The sequence below is a fragment of the Pelodiscus sinensis genome, chromosome 7 (assembly GCF_049634645.1).
Source record: "Pelodiscus sinensis isolate JC-2024 chromosome 7, ASM4963464v1, whole genome shotgun sequence".
In the NCBI taxonomy this organism is placed as follows: domain Eukaryota; kingdom Metazoa; phylum Chordata; order Testudines; family Trionychidae; genus Pelodiscus; species Pelodiscus sinensis.
In genome coordinates this window covers 34816916-34823388 of record NC_134717.1, presented here as the reverse complement: position 1 = coordinate 34823388, position 6473 = coordinate 34816916, and positions in this window count along the sequence as shown.

Below are 6473 nucleotides of genomic sequence, written 5' to 3'. Positions count from 1 at the left end.
TAGTGCATTTGTTCACATAACGTGGTAAACTCAGTGCTCATGCAGGAAGTGTGAAGTTGTAAAGATGGGGCTAAATTGTCATATCTGTATCTGCTTGATTCATCTCCATGTATTGCCTTATGGACCCAAAGTCCTCCAGGAAAGTGACAAATCCACATAAGGTTCCTGATTGCATTTTGCACTTCGAACTCTGGTTTCGCTGACAGATGTGGAGAGGAAAAAACTGAAGTGTTGCGTGCCCACAAAAACTCATGATACTATTTATATATTTTGGTTAAAATGCTACAGGACCATTGTTGTTGTTTTTTTAAGTTACAGACTAACATGGATATCCCTCAGACTTTTAATCTCTAGGGGTATGTCTACACTACAGCATTAATTCGAACTAACTTAGTTTGAATTAGTTAATTCGAATTAAGCTAATTCGAACTATTGCATCTAGACCTAAAAACTAGTTCGAATTAGCATTTTGCTAATTCGAACTAGCATGTCCACATTAAGTGAACCCTGAACTGGGCTTAAGGATGGCCGGAAGCACTGCTGGCAGGGCATCAGATGAGGACTTAGAGCGTGGAGCTGCTGCCTCAGGCTAGCCGAGGGCTGTGCTTAAAGGGACCCGACCCCCACCCCGGACAGACAGTTCTCAGGGGTGCCCCGCTTCAAAGCAGTCCTGGCTTGGAGTGCCCAGACTACCCACACTGGGCACATCACAGCACTCGGCCATCAGACCGGCTGCACTTGCCGCAGACTGCCATCTGGGGAGAGGGGTCAATTGGGGGGGCTGCAGGAGAGGTTCCACCCCCAGAAGCCCGCAGAGCCAGCCCAGTCCTCCCCATCGGGGGCTTGTATCCCATTCCTCCCTCACCTCCTTCCACTTACCCTTCCCTAGCCCCCCTTCCTGATGTACGAAATAAAGAAAACGTGTGGTCAAAAATAGACTCTCTCTTTATTGAACAAAACTCGGGGAGACTGGGAAAAGGAGGTGGGAGAGGGGAGGGCAACTAAAATGATCAGAGGTTTGGAACAGGTCCCATATGAAGGGAGGCTAAAGAGACTGGGACTTTTCAGTTTAGAAAAGAGGAGACTGAGGGGGGATAGGATAGAGGTCTATAAAAGCATGAGTGGGGTGGGGAGGGTGCATCAAGAAAAGTTCATTCGTTCCCATAATAGAAGGACTAGAGGACACCAAAGGAAAGGAATGGGCAGCAGGCTTCAAACTAGTAACAGAAAGTTGTTCTTCACAAAGCAAATAGTCAACCTGTGGAACTCCTTGCTGCAGGAGGCTGTGAAGGCTAGAACTAGAACAGAGTTTAAAGAGAAGTGAGATCAAGTCATGGAGGTTGGATCCATGGAGTGGTATTAGCCAGGGGGTAGGAGTGGTGTCCCTGCCCAAAGTTTGTGGAAGGCTGGAGAGGGATGGCACGAGACAAATGGCTTGGTCACTGTCTTCGGTCCATCCCCTCCAGGGTCCTTAGGGTTGGCCACTGTCAGCAGACAGGCTACAGGGCTAGATGGACCTTTGGTCTGACCCAGTACGGCCATTGTAAGCTCAGGGCTCAGGGTCGGGGGTCTCAGTGGACCACCTTGATTTTGATGCAAACCTGCTCCTGGGTGACCAGGCTGGCAGCTATCCTACCCTAGACGGCTAATTTCCTGTGCCTAGTGCGGAGGTCGTGGACGAAGTCCACGATGTCTGCACTAGACCAGGCGGGTGCCCGCCTCTTGCGGTCCCGGGCAAGCTCCCGGGAGCCGCCAGCCTGGTCCTGGGAAGAGGGGGAGGGCTGGGGGGCATCAGGTGGCCGGCTCGAGCCGTGCCAGGTGCAGGGTCTGCTGGCTGGGTGCTGGCAGGCTTGCACCTGGCACAGGCACCATAGCCAGCCCGTGCCCCTTTAAGGGGTCCCGGGCTGGGAGGGGGGCAATAGAGTTTCCCTGGTGTTGGCCAGAGTGGCCACCAGGGAAAGCTGGGGTGGGCTAGCCTCCCACTAGTTCGAATTAAGTGGCTACACACCCCTTAATTCGAACTAGTAAGTTCGAACTAGGCTTAGTCCTCGTGCAATGAGGTTTACCTAGTTCAAACTAAGCGCTCCGCTAGTTCGAATTAAGTTCGAACTAGCGGAGCGCTAGTGTAGCACCTATCAAAGTTAATTCGAACTAACATCCGTTAGTTCGAATTAACTTTGTAGTGTAGACATACCCTAGGAATTGATCACTACATTTGTGGATTCCTAGGAGCACACAATAGTTCAAGTAAGATTAAATGTAAGTTAGGTTCACATTGCTTTCTTTCTGGTCTAAGTTCTATTTTGTATTTTCCCATCTACATTTGGTCAGGTGTCATGGACACAACACACATATATATATCCCAGGTTCTTTATCTGTAAAATGGAGATAAATTATTTGCCTAACTGTCACAGTCGTGAAGAGTAATTAGGTAACATTAGTATATATTTAGAATGTGAAGAGAGATTCAGGTTTAAGTTCAAAATTTTGAAACATGGGTACATATGTTAGGCATCTAAATACACAGGGATGTGCAGCTGATTTAAGAAGGTCTGTGTTTATAGAGCTAATTTGAGCCTCTGCACTTCCAAATGGCATTTGGTTCCCCAAAGTTTCATATAAACCTCACTCTATGTAGAGTATTGACACCATCTTCCTTGATTTCACTGTTGCTGCATGGCAGTGGTACTGTCTGTCTACTCCCTCCTGTTCACACTTAATTCCCAACTCCACCCACGAAGACCTGACTGACTTGTGTGTATGGTGACTCTACTGTGAGTTAAATATCTTTCATAATGGCATATCTTAAAAGACAGTTTCAATAGTTGGGATTTTTTTTCATTTTTAGCAGGATGCTACAGTAGCTATAAAAGCTTTGAAAGCTGTTTGACCTCCTAGGCTCAGAGCATATGACATTACCATTGTGTGCAGCAAGCAGGCTTATGTGACCAGAAACTGAAGTTAAAGTTGTTGCTTGTATTGTACAATGTGAGGTCCCATCCTTTGTTCTTCCTCTGGTACAGCAAGGAAGTGCCAGGCTCAGATCCTCTCAGGAAAGGAGGAGTGCTTACATAACATTGTACTTATATAACACTAGAAGATTTACCCAGTGTTGCTTGAATCCTTAATTCAATTTTTTTTGGGGGGTGGTGTTAGGGTTAGGGTTAGGGTTACTTAAAATGAAAATGTACATGCTTCATTTACATAATTGCTCTGGGATGGGATGGGGATGAGGGGTTCAGTGTACAGGCTATACCAGGGAGAGAGTACAACCCTAATCCTCTCTCGCTGTAGCAGCTTTGAGCCAGGTGAGAAGCACCTCACCATGGCCACTGCAGCGGGCATAGCTGGGGAAGGGGTACATGTCCTCCGGCTGGGGCAGGTTCATCTGCCCCCTGTGCTCCCCAGCTACAGTGAGGAATGTAGCAAACTGTGCTCTTTCCCCTTGTTCCCTGACAAAGGGGAACAGCCAGCAATGTTCTCATATTAATTGGAGGAGCTTCAGTCCCCACCTTCCTAAAGACGCCTTTGGGGCTAGAGCCTCATGGCTGGGGCGGTCCCTAATGGGAGGAATGCACCCTCACCCAGCCCCTTTCATTTGCCTGATGATTCTGCCTCTTTTCTATATGATTTCATGAAAAGCAGTCCCATTCTGGGCACATCCCATTTTCCTGGCACAACCAAACCCTTACCTGGCTCTAAGTTATGATAAGAAGTTGAATGCCGCATTTGGTGGCACTAACTGTTACCATTTAAGAGTTCTTGAACAGACAGACACATGAGACAGTCACACAGACAAATGCTCTCAAATAAAAAGTAGATTTCTCCCAATCTGTACATATGGCATGTAAAAAATGTGATTCTAAGGGCAAAATTCTCCCTTAGTATCTACACTGATTCAACTGATATGTGTTCTCCTTAAATATGTACAGCTCTCAACAGGATATGCTGGGAGAGCTGAATGGTAGAGTCCAGATTTGTTGATCTGAAAAAGTTTTGCATTTTGTACTGAGATCTTCAAAGTTGTTCTTTTGTGTATTATTCAGCAGTGTGAACATGCAAAACATTATTTTCTGGTTTTACTAATTTTTTTATGTTAGAATCCATGGGCCTAGACTTAGAATTTGCAGGAACTGCTGCTTTGTTGCCTTCAGGGATCCAGGCAGGGTTGCCACCAAGAAGTTATTCTGGTCTGGAGGCTACATACCCTCTTCTGCCTGGGCTGGTTTGACCTGGTCTCTAGCCTCCTCACCCCGCACTTAGGACAGAAGAATCCCAAGCATTGTTACAGGTTGGGGATTGACTGGCTAAGTAGCAGTTCTGCAGAAAAGGACCTGGGGATTACAGTGGATGAGAAGCTGGACATGAGTCAACAGTGTGCCCTCGTAGCCAAGAAGGCTAATGGCATATTAGGGTGCATTAGGAGCATTGCCAGCAGATCCAGAGAAGTGATTATTCCCCTTTATTCGGCTCTGGTGAGGCCACATCTGGAATATTGTGTCCAATTCTGGGACCCCCACTATAGAAAGGATGTGGACGCATTAGAGAGGGTTCAGCGGAGGGTGAACAAAATGATTAGGGGGCTGGAGCATATGACCTATAAGGAGAGACTGAGGGATTTGGGTTTGTTTAGTTTGCAGAAGAGAAGAGTGAGGGGGGATTTGATAGCAGCCTTCAATTTCCTGAAGGGAGATTCCAAAGAAGATGGAGAAAGCTGTTCACAGTAGTGATGGATGGCAGAACAAGAAGCAAATGGTCTCAAGTTACAGTGGGGGAGGTCTAGGTTGGATATTAGGAAAAACTATTTCACTAGGAGGGTGGTGAAGTACTGGAATGGGTTACCTAGGGAGGTGGCAGAATTTCCATCCCTAGAGATTTTTAAGTCTCGGCTTGACAAAGTGCTGGCTGGAATTATTTAGTTGAGATTGGTCCTGTTTTGGGCCGGGGCTGGACTTCATGACCTTCTGAGGTCTCTTTCAGCTCTATGATTCTAAAATGATACTGCCCAGCCTACTTGGGGTGGAGCTCTTACTCATGATTTATGTTTATGAACACTGTTAGTGGTGTTTTCCCAAATTAATACCAAGTTACTTCCCTTCCTTTTAATAACATTTTCTTTTCTTCACTGAGACTCTGTGCTTGTGTCAAGACTGATTCCCCACTCTAGCACAAAGAATGCAGAAGTGGGAGCCCGCAAAAGTACCCCAAAACCTTATATTTCCAGGCTTTGGTATAAAACTTCCCCCCAAAATCCTAAAAACTTAGATTTTGGGGATAAAAATCCACTGCCACCATCAAGTGCTTTTAAACCCACCAACAGGGGTGGAAACGTGAAACCAACCCCAGGGCACCCTAAGCTCTTTTCCACAAAGAGCTTGAAAAAGCAAAGAGAAAATACCAATTGCAGTCTGTGATAGCTGCCCCCTAGTCAGAGGCATGCTGATATCCACAGACAGATTTTCCAGGACACAGATCTGAACCAATACTAGGTTGATAAAAAAGAAAGAACTTTTATTACCAATACAATACTACTGTTGCAAGCATAATTAAGGTGACTGTATCATAAGAGTCACAAATTAATAAACTCATGGGCGATACCCATGGGTTCAGGACTTAATTACAGAAGAAGAAAAAAACCATTTCTAACAGCACAGATCTCAGATCCAGATTCCCAAAGCAGAAAACAATATAACTTAATGGATTTATCTAGACTTTGCCCTACTTTCAGATGGTGAAGAGTCCTTTCTTGGAGAGAGACATGTATTCTGTCTCACTCAGTATCTAGAGAGCCAACTGACCCAGAATCAAAAAAGGGAAAACCCCAAAATTCCTTCGTCTCAGTTTGAAATCCCTATCTGCATTTCTATTGGCTGAATGCTACCTGGCTAGGTACAGGGACATAGTTAACCCCTGAGTCCCCAGGCTGCTGGCCATCCCTCATGACCATGACAGCTTGTGAGAAAGGTAGTATTGCCTCTCAGCAGTGCCTAGGGTGTGTGTGTGAATTTCCCAGATTATTGTGTCTGGGCTCGAGCTGGTTCTGTGTTGGATGGGTGGAGAAGAACCTAAAGATCATTGATGTGCAACCTAGGCTAGTGAATGGGCTGCATGAGTGTGTCTCCTTCATCTCAGTGGACCACAAGATGGTTGTAACCAAAACGGTCTCCTGGGATAGGGTAGTTTTGCTAACTATGCTTGCATACCTAGAATTTGCAGAATGAGCCAAATGAACTGTAGCAGCATTTGGATTGGGTGCAGAGGGAGCGCACGGCTTTTACAGTCAATGTTGTGTGCAATAAGCATGCACCTCCCTTCATGTGCCCTTGCTTTACATGTGTGTCACTTTAGTAATACCAGTAGGAAAAAACTATGTGGCTAGAAACCAGAGGAATCTGGCAACTCTGCATGTGGGCAGCGGTAAACAAAACCTCTCCTTGGATTCACGTAGAACCCTGATGGGCCCCATGTGGCCC